Genomic DNA, 10,644 nt, shown 5'->3' with positions numbered 1-10,644 from the left:
ATGGTCAAAAACTGGAAGAACACAAATGTCTTTCAACAAGTAAACAGTTCAACAACAACAGATGCTGGTGAGGCTGTGAAGTAGGAATGCTTCTATGCTGTTGGTGGGAGTATAAATTAGTTCAACCATTGTGGAAGACAGTGTGGTGATTCCTCAAGGATCTAGAACCAGAAATACCATATGACCCAGCAATCTCATTACTGGGTATATACCCAAAGGATTATAAATCATTCTCCTATAAAGACACATGCAGACGTATGTTTATTGCAGCACTATTTACAATAGCAAAGACTTGTAACCCACCCAAATGCCCATCAATGATAGACTGGATAAAGAAAATGTGGCACATGTATACCATGGAACACTATGCAGCCATAAAAAGAATGAGTTCGTGTCCTTTGCAGGGACATGGATGAAGCTGGAAACCATCATTCTCAGCAAACTAACATAGGAACAGAAAACCAAACACTGCATGTTCTCACTCATAAGTGAGAGTTAAACAATGAGAACACATGGACACAGGGAGGGGAGCATTACACATGGGGCCTGTCAGGGGGTGGGGGACAAGGGAAGGAAGAACATTAGGACAAATACCTAATGAATGCAGGGCTTAAAACCTAGATAACAGGTTGATAGGTGCAGCAAACCACCATGGCACATGTATACCTATGTAACAAAACCACGCGTTCTGCACATGTATCCCAGAACTTAAAGTAAAATAAATAAATAGTTCAACAAAATGTTATATATCCATACCATGGATACTACTCAGCAATAAAAAGGAGTAAACTACTGACACACACAACCTGGATGTATCTCCAGAGAATTATACTGAGTGAAACAAGCCAATCCCCACAGGCTACATACCATATAATTCTATTTATATAACATTCCTGACATGACAAAATTGCAGAAATGGAGAACAGATCTGTGGTTACCAGGAGTTAAGGAAGGGATGGGGCAGGAGGGAAGTGGGTGAAGCTCTCAAAGGACAAACATGAGGGATATTTGTGTTGATGGAAAAGTTCTGTATCTTGATAATCAAATTCAATAACTGGTTGTAATATTGTTCTCTAGTTTTGCAAGAAATTGAGTAGAGGGTGCACCAGATCTCTGTTTTATTTCTTACAACTGTGAAAGTACAATTATTGCAAGATAAAAAGCTTGTTTTTTTAAAAAATGAATATACCAGATGAGATCATATTTGGCTTTTTTTAGTCTTTTAGACCTTAGTGTAAAAAATATTCTGATGAACGATCCTTCAGGGAGAACAGGATGACCCTGGGTGCCTTGTGAAAAGAAAGTGGGCACACAACAGAGGTTAAAAGCACCAGAATGAGGCCAGATACAGAAGCTGAACTTCACCAACTTTTAAATTAAGTTGAGAGCTGCCTCTGGCAGTTCCCTTTGCATAATTTTTTTCTTTCTTTCTCTTTCTTTTCTTTCTTTCTTTCTTCCTTCCTTCCTTCCTTCCTTCCTTCCTTCCTTCCTTCCTTTCTCTCTTTCTCTCTTTCTTTTCTTTCTCTTTTCTTTTCATTTCTCTTCTTTTCTTTCTTTCTTTCTCTTTCTTTTCTTTCTTTCTTTCCTTCTTTCTTTCTTTTTTTTTTTTTTCCCCCCAGAGTCTTACTCTGTCTCCCAGGCTAGATGGAGTGCAGTGGCACGATCTCGGCCCTCCACAACGTCTGCCTCCCAGGTTTGGGCAATTCTCCTGCCTCAGCCTCTCGAGTAGCTGGGATTATAGGTGCCCACTACCACACCTGGCTAATTTTTGTGTTTTTAGTAGAGACAAGGTTTCACCATGTTGGCCAGGCTGGTCTCAAACTCCCAACCTCAAGTGATCCACCCACTTCGGCCTGCCAAAGTGCTGGGATTACAGGCGTGAGCCACTGCACCTGGCCTGCGTAATTTCTTAATAGGCCAACACATATATACTCTTAAATACAATATATCTTTCATGCTACTGCTACTCAAAATATAATTGATTCATGTCATAGGACTATACTTAGAGAAGACTACTTTCAAGCCAAGATAACTTTTGTTTACTGAAGCCTCATCTGCTTTAGTGGCATTTATAGGCTTGAAGGACAAGTGAAATAATATTTGGCTTTGATTTCCCTCCAAACCTCCCTGTCTCTTCTCTTCCAGAGATTATAGGTGGTGTATGCCCTCATCTAGTCAATTCTCCATTGTAAAAATGGTGTTTGTTCAGTTTTTGTGAGTCTCCTGTTGCTGTTCTCTGTGCACAGCCTCCCTGTGCAGTGGCCAGTACATCACCACCATTGCTACAGTATCAGCTCTCCATTTCCACCCCAACACTGCCGCCACCCCATATTCCCTGGAGTTAAAGGGATGCTTTCTCACTTAATGCAGTGAGTTAAAACCACAAAATTAAATTTATTTCCATTTTTCTGTCCTTTTGGTTGAAGGAGTTGGGCCCAGTGTCCAGAAGACCATTCCAGAAGGCACATACACCTACTCCTATCTGCCCACACCAGAGCAGGTCATTTTTAACATCTCCTCTATATGACAAAATTGCTTTCAGTAATAATCATGAAATTGAACAAATAATCATGATGGCTAGAAAAGAAACACAGATAATGGGGGTTTTATTTTATTTAAATGTGTATGGATATATGTATGTATATATGCACCTACATGACAGTAAAAAAGTAAATACTGCATATAAATATTGCAATGCATAAAAGGAAATCAGTAATAGATTAACACTTTTTGATTATAATACATTTTTGGAGTCAAAGATTTAGAAAAGTTTATACTTACGTATTGGTGTTTTACAATAATGAATAATGACATAGTTTAAAACAACAGAAAAACTCAAAAGGCAGAAATTTTCATTTTAAAGATATTAGTTGGTAAAAGAAAAATTAATGAACTAAAATTTGCACTTATTAAACAAAATATATCACCTCAAATTTTATATCTTGTTCCACTGATTTAAATTTCCAAAATCATTTAAAAGTCTAAATGGTTACATAGAAAGATGGAATTTTAGTAACTCAAGTTTGTTTCTTTGTTTTTATAATCACTTTGGTATGAGCACTTATTTCTAATCTGCTGCTTAAATGTAGGAATATGTAATATCTCTAGAGTTGGAGACACAAAGCAAGTTCACATGATTTTGAACCATTACTAACTTACTCTTAAAACAAAAGCATGTACTTAAGTCTGAATATATTTGGAGCCAACTGTATAACTGGCAATTCTCCATATTAACTATCATGTATAATATAATAATAAATGATAAGTAATAAAAACGTGTTAATTTGAAGTTTGCATATATTATTAAAATTTAACACGTAACTTCAGCAATTGTTTAGAACTTAGACCAAACAAAAGATTTTATTGGGGAAGAGTATCTTATCACTGACGTTATTTAGAATTGATGGCATGTAGTGATAATAGAAAGTATATGTACTTTCGCTTGACTCTATTATTGTTTTGATTCCCTAGAGAAAATGCATCTCTTATGGTCTGCAGCCAGGGATCACTCCCGCCACCCCACACTTGTTTTGCCACTACATAAAAGGCCTGACTTCTACAATGTGTACCCTGATTGGTCTCTCCTACTGATGGCTAACTGCTTCTTACATTTATAGCAAGAAAATAATTCTCAGTCTATTAAGGGTAAGAGAACAAATCTTCCGTTCCTTTCTGCTTTTTTATTGCCATAAGAAGTGATTCAACATATTCTTGGCAAGTGGGAGGGAACCTTCCACGGGATGGAATAAAAGAGACTCTCTCCTCCAGAGAATGCTGTTTTGGCAATTTGGTGGGAGAGATGTGTCGGTAATATTTAAAGAAGGGCTTCTTACGTCCCATTCACCGGCTCTGATTTGGTCTTTTTTATACTGAAGAAGCTCTTACTAGTTCTTTCAGAGAGGGTGTGTAGGTGCTAAACTCTCTTAGTTGTTGTAAGGCTGAAGTTTTTCTTTCTTAGCCCTCTCACGTGATGGTTCATCTTGGTGGTTCTCAAGTATAGTTCCTTTCATAGCAGAATCTGAAATACAGGGGAACTTATTAGACAGGTATATTCTCAGCCCACCCAAGACCTACTGAAGCAGAAATTCCAGGGATTGCCTCTGCAATCTGCGTTTTTATAAACCCTCCAGGTGATTTTGATGCAAAATCACTAATGTTGGAAAACTACTCATTTAACTAGCTAAAGACTCCTACATGCATACTATTTTTTTTCTTAGTACTTTGAAAATATTATTTATGGTCTCTCAGCATCTATTGTTACAGATGAAAAGTCTGCTGTCATTCTGTGTTTCTATCCAGTTGAACCATTTAAATTTCTAGTATCTGACCATGTTTTATTGAGATAAATTTACGAACAATAAAATTTACCTTTTTTTTTTTGAGACGGAGTCTCACTCTGTCGCCCAGGCTGGAGTGCAGTGCTGGGATCTTGGCTCCTGCAGCCCCTGCCTCCTGGGTTCAAGCAATTCATGTATGTCAGCCTCCTGAGTAGCTGGAATTACAGATGTGCACCATCATGCCTGGCTGATTTTAGTAGAGACAGGGTTTCACCAAGTTGGCCAGGGTGGTCTCCAACTCCTGGCCTCAAGTGATCCACCCACCTTGGCCTCCCAAAGTGCTGAGATTACAACAGGTGTCAGCCACCACACCCAGACAAAATTTACCAATTTTAAGTATGCAATTCAGTGAGTTTTGATAAATGTACAGTAAAGTAACCACCATCACAATCAGGTATAAAATATTTCCATCATCCAAAAATATTCCCTCCTGACTCTTTATATTCTAGTCCCTCTTCTTCCCTCTGTGGCTCCTGGCAACCACTAATTTTTTTTTTTTAAGTTTTTAAACTTTTTATTTGCATATTTAAAAAATTGTGCATTCCAATAATTAAAATCATTTGAACAAAAAAAAAATTATTAAACTGCATTACAGTTTAAATCTGATTAAACTGCATTACAGCCTGCAGGACACCTTGGGCCAGCTTGGTTTTACTCTAGATTTCACTGTCGTCCCACCCCCACTTCTTCCACCTCACTTCTTCCTTCACCAACATGCAAGTTATTTCCTTCCCTGCCAGCCAGATAGACAGATGGGAGAGGCAGGCGCGGCCTTCGTTATCAGTAGTTCTTTGATGTGAAAGGGACAGCACAGTCATTTAAACTTGATCCAGCCTCTTTGCATCTTACAAAGTTTTACAGCTAAAAGAAGTAAAATAAGAAGGCAATGCTTGTGGAATGTACAGTGCATATTGGCGGCGCATGCCTCATTACAATTCGCCTGCTTGTTTCTCCTGTTCAGTTGTTTCTTTGGAAGGCAGTGGATTTTTCTCTTGTGTCTCTGTCTTCTTCAGTTTCGACTTACCGAATTCTCGATCTCAGCCATATCGGGTTTGTCAGACATGGTTGCAGAGGAAAAGCAGAGTGAGGCGCGCGAGAACGAGCAAAGTCTGGTCTGCGCAGTGGCCACCACCGAGTTCAACCACTAATCTTTAAGTCATTAAAGATTAGATTGAATTTTCTGGAATTTCACATACATGGACTCATACAGCATATGCTCTTTTGTATCTTGTTCCTTTCGTTTAGCATGATGCTTTTGAGGTTCGTTCATGTTATTTACTGCCTTTTTATTGCAGACTATTATTCCACCGTGTGTATAAATCACAATCTGTTTATTTGTTCACAAATTATTGAACATTTGGGTTAATACATTTTATCTGGTTTTCTAGCTATTTATGTAGGGAGGGCAATTCCCATAGCAGTTAATCCTTCATACGCATAAGTAGAAGTCCTACTCAATCATTTTTGAATTACAATTGATCTATATTTCGTATTGCCTAACTCAATAGATAATCTGTGCTTTCCGTCATAAAGCTTTAAAATTTTCTCTTTTCACTTGACTTTCTATATGTCTATTACACCATGTCTAGATCTCGATTTATTTTTACTTATTCTACTCAATTATTTGTGCAATTTCTGCCTGAGGAATCATGTTTTTGATTCAGGAAAATTTTCAGCCATTATCGCTTCAAAACTTTCTCTCCTCCTTTCTCTATTATCTTTCTCTGCAATCCCTACTAGAAGTATAATGTAACCTTTTATTTCAAACTCCATGTCTCTTAATTTCCTTTTAATTTTTTCTATCTTTTCTCTCTCCGGTCTGTGTGATTAGAATATATCTAATTCTGTCATTTTTCTTCAACTAATCTAAATTACTATTTAATCCATTCACTGGTTTCCTCAAAATTTTAACTTCTAGAATTTCTTTATGTTCCAATTATTTATTACTGCATAACAAATGACCTCAAAATTTTGCCAGCCCAAAACAATCATTTTATTTTGCTCATGATTTTTTGGGTTAGGAATTCAAAAAGGGCTCAACCAGAGGTTTTGCCTTAGGGTCTCTTAAGTAATTGCAGTCAGACTGTGGCTACAGCGGGAACAGCAGAGGACTGGAGAAGTTGGGGAAGGGCCAGATAGCTCTTTTCCTCTCTGCAGTTACAGCACCTCTCTACGTGTGGTCTCTTTGCACGGGCTAATTTTGGCTTCCTCACACGTGACAGCCTCTAAGCAGGTGGACTCCTTACACAGTAGTTTAGAGCTCCAGCACAAGTGATCCAGTAAGCAGGCAAAAACGGACTCACATTTCTATCTAGCCTCAGAAATCACACAGCATCACTTATGCCACATTCTATTAATCACAAGAGAGTCATAAGCATGTCCCTCAGGGGAAGGGACCCTACCTCTTAATGGAAAGAATATAAGTACACATTGTAAGAAAAGCATGTGAGATAGGAAAGCTTTGTTGTGGCCACTATCTGCAACAAACTTTGGAAGATACAATCCACCATGATTCTTTTTCAAATCCCTCCTTTAAAAAAAAATAATGTCCTGGCCGGGGGCAGTGGCTCACGCCTGTAATCTCAGCGCTCTGGGAGGCCAAGGCAGGCAGATTGCCTGAATTAAGGAGTTCGAGACCACCTGGGCAGCATAGTGAAACCCCATCTCTACTAAAAACACAAAAAATAAGCCGGGCATTGGTGGTGGGTTCCTTTAGTCCCAGCTACTGGGGAGGCCAAGGCATGAGATTTGCTTGAACTTGGGAGGCAGAGTTTGCAGTGAGCCAAGATGACACCACTGAACTCCAGCCTGGGTGACAGAGTGAGACTCTGTCTCAAAAAATAAAAATAATGTTCTATTCTTCCCTTACAAGTTCTATTCCTTCCTCTCTTTCTTTGAACGTTTTAGAACACACTTGAAGTCTGTTTTGCTTTGTGTCCTGGATTGTGAAGATGACTCCATGGAGCTTTTCCATAGCTTCCTTTGCTGTGGTTTCAACAGGATTCTCTGATTCCATGCAAGTATTTAGTTTTTAAGCTTGGCTCAGGGCTTCTATATCATGAGAATATTGTGAGAAATCGAGCCTGCATCGGTAGCACAGAATAAGGATTTTGGTTTCTCTTAGCTGACTCTTTTGACATTCATAACCCAGGGATGAAAGCCTGACCCATGCTCTGTAGGAAGCCCAGGTATAACCTGTCTCCATGTATAAGAGACTTCGACACTTGACCATCCTCCTTGCCAGCTGTTAAAATCCATACCCTAACGTAATGAGATTGCTCATGAAATGTAAATACCTCCACCTCTGTAGATTCTCTTAATTTCTGACACCAGCATTTTTATTTCTTACTAACAAGGTTGGCTACATACTTACAAATAAGTTCTATGGGTCACCTAACCTCCACTGTATGAAATAATAAGAGAATAAGGCTTTTGTATTCAGGAATAACAAAGGGCATGGGAGTGTGTTTGGGAAAGCCAGGGAGAGAATGGACAAGTTCAGAGCCTGCTGAGTTCAGGTTATGGATGCCAGGGACCTATTACTAAAAAGTTGTTCCAATGTGAGTCCACTGCCCAGAATGGACCAAGTGAGTCCAGAGGACTCAACGACCATTTTATACCCATCAACTGACCATCCAGTCTTCAGATGGGTAGAGTCTCTAAGCTGTCTATTCTTATAGCTCTTGCCCACCAGATTTCCAGTTGAGAAATGAGTGGTAGCAACACCCTGCCCTGCCATATTCTATGCAGGCCACAATGTTTGCCAATCCCAGGAGGCTGTCTCAGAAAACTCTGAAGTGAACATTTTGGAAAATGCACGGGTTTAGGAAAGAGTTCTCTTACTTTTACCTCATGGAAGAGCAAACTATAATAGATCAGCAAGAACTAGGGCAGCTAGAGGATTCATTCATGTCACAAGTCCAGAGGTTTGAGGCACAGGGGAACATGTGTGAGATCCAGGGTTGTGAGAATCCTAAGGAAACTCCTCTAATCCCAAGAGCTGGTTCTTGCCACGGGGGGAGATGGGATCTTAGGAAAGTTAGCTTTCAGTGCATTTCTTCCCATCTCCTCCCCACCTTAACACTTACTGACGCTAATTCAGAAGTCTGAATTGTTTTCAGACAGGTCTGAAAGTGTCCTCTCAGATGGAAACTCATGAGGTTCCATGTTTATACATCTGCTCTTGCATAAGCAAGGTGATAATGACAAGATGACCCTACAACCACTCTCCATTCTCCAAGGTCCAGTTAAATTCCCTCCCCCACATGATGTCTTCTCCGTCAACTCCAGCCCATTCTGGCCTCTCCTTTCTTTTGACCTCCAATTTATTTTTTATTCTGTTTTTTACTCACATCACAAATGCCTCAGGATTTTTCCTGCCATTGTCTCCAAAGGTTATTTCTTTCTCAAATTCTTTGTAAACTTTTAAGTGTTGAAGTTTGGTCTCCCTAACCAAATTATAGGATTTTTAGGTCCAGGAATGTGCATTTCACATCTTTATTTTAATAATTTATAGCATCACCATAGGATGAGTATGACACAAGGGCTCCATAAATATTAACAGATGATAGCTTATTTGTTCACTGTTCTTGTTTGGGAGTTTACGTGATTTACCACATATTCAGTAGCTGGGATGCTCTGGAATACAAAGGACCCTTGAAGAAGTGATTCAGTCTCACCGTGCTTCAGCTTCTCACCTGCAAGATGGAGACAGTCATACTTGCTGGTCTCTGCTACACTGGGAGATGAGAAGGTTGGTGTTGTTGCTGTTGTTTTTTTTTTTTTAATTATATGTGATTTAAATGTTTTTAAATAAAAGCTTACTGTAAATTATTGGCACAGGTGCACCTCACTTTACACAAATGACATGGTCCTGAAACTTGGATGAAAATGAGTTTTCATCAATCGAGTTTTTTAGAATTTCATGATTTAAAGTTTAATATGGGTTTGTCACTTGTGAAATTAAATATACAGTAGGGACTGGAAAAGAAGGGAAAAAAACCTTGGTCAGATTAACCTGACTTGAAATAAAGACCCTGCCTAAAAACCCTGAATGACTTTGTCTTCCACTTAGCTGGAAAATACAAAAAAAATTATATAGCATGGGGGGGTATAGTAAGATAGGTTCAACCTCGACAAAATTGTTCAACCCTCCCCAACAAACTTATATGACTGAGATGTCACTTTGGGTGTCCCTCTGCCCAGCAGAGACTTAAGTAACTTAACCTAACCCAAACTCTCAGCTTCCCTCCCAGTATGAATCTGAAGACTCTCCTTAAGGCTTATGCAAATACAACAATTACTTGCCTTGGGCTTGTCTATTCCTTCTGCATGTGTTTTGTCAGAAGGCTGAGGCAGCTAGGAGGCTCACCTTAACTCCTCTCATCATTTTCTGCAGGAAATTCTATTACAGTAGCGATCCTGTGAATTTCATAACTTCACTGAAGGCTTGAGGAGTTGTGGGATGGGATCATATGGAACACACACTGCTTCTCACCAAGACAGTGTCCTTATACCCAGCCTCCTATCCCAGGAGTCATCCAAAACCCCTGTTCCTGAGATTACCTTCACATCCATGAACAGCCTTCTGGGAAGTGCAGCCCACTTCCTAAGGCAGGTGCAGCCCTGCCTGGCCAGATGACCGTCTCCAGCTTTTCTAGGATTTGGAAAATAAAAATTTCAGGGCCACGCCTGGTAGCTCACACCTGTAACCCCAGCACTTTGAGAGGGCTCAGGCAGGTTCAAGGAGGAGTTCAAGACCAGCCTGGCCAACATGGCAAAACTTTATTTCTACAAAAACTACAAAAATTAGCCCAGTGTGGTGGCATATGTCTGTAGCCCCAGCTACTCAGGAGGCTGAGGAACGAGAATCTCTTGAACCTGGGAGGTGGAGGTTGCAGTGAGCCGAGATCATGCCACTGCACTCCAGCAAGACTCTGTCTCAAAAAAAGCAAAACAAAACAAGAAGACAAAAACAAAAAAACAAAAATTTACCACTTCATTGTATTTACCTTTTAAAAAACCTTTCTTTATTTCCATTTGCAGTGGAAAGCCTGGGTGGTTTTTGTTTTTGTCTTCACTAATTAAAGGCTTATTTCATCACTCGTTCCTGGGGTTCTATTTGTTTTTTTCCTGTAAGACCCTACTTTGCCAATTGTCTTTCTCTTTCCTTTCTTGAAACTCTCTCCACAGCTTATAAGCATGCCAACTTCATTTCTTGTAAAAGAAACAAACAAAACAAAGCAAAATTGTCTTCAATTGTGCCTCTCTTCAAATTACTATCCTACATATTTTCTCTGCTTCATGT

The 10,644-nt window shown here is 39.4% G+C and overlaps 1 pseudogene across 1 annotated transcript; it reads right to left on the bottom strand.

The window, feature by feature from the left end:
- Nucleotides 1–4,942: 4,942 nt before the first annotated feature.
- Nucleotides 4,943–5,470, bottom strand: LOC105540839 (annotated as a pseudogene). The gene has a single exon (XR_001006265.1). The product of XR_001006265.1 is annotated as a putative thymosin beta-4-like protein 2 (transcript).
- Between the last annotated feature and the right edge of the window lie 5,174 nt (nt 5,471–10,644).

The sequence above is a fragment of the Mandrillus leucophaeus genome, unplaced genomic scaffold (genome assembly GCF_000951045.1).
Source record: "Mandrillus leucophaeus isolate KB7577 unplaced genomic scaffold, Mleu.le_1.0 Scaffold229, whole genome shotgun sequence".
Classification (NCBI taxonomy): Eukaryota; Metazoa; Chordata; class Mammalia; order Primates; family Cercopithecidae; genus Mandrillus; species Mandrillus leucophaeus.
This window is presented reverse-complemented; position numbering and strand designations above follow the sequence as displayed.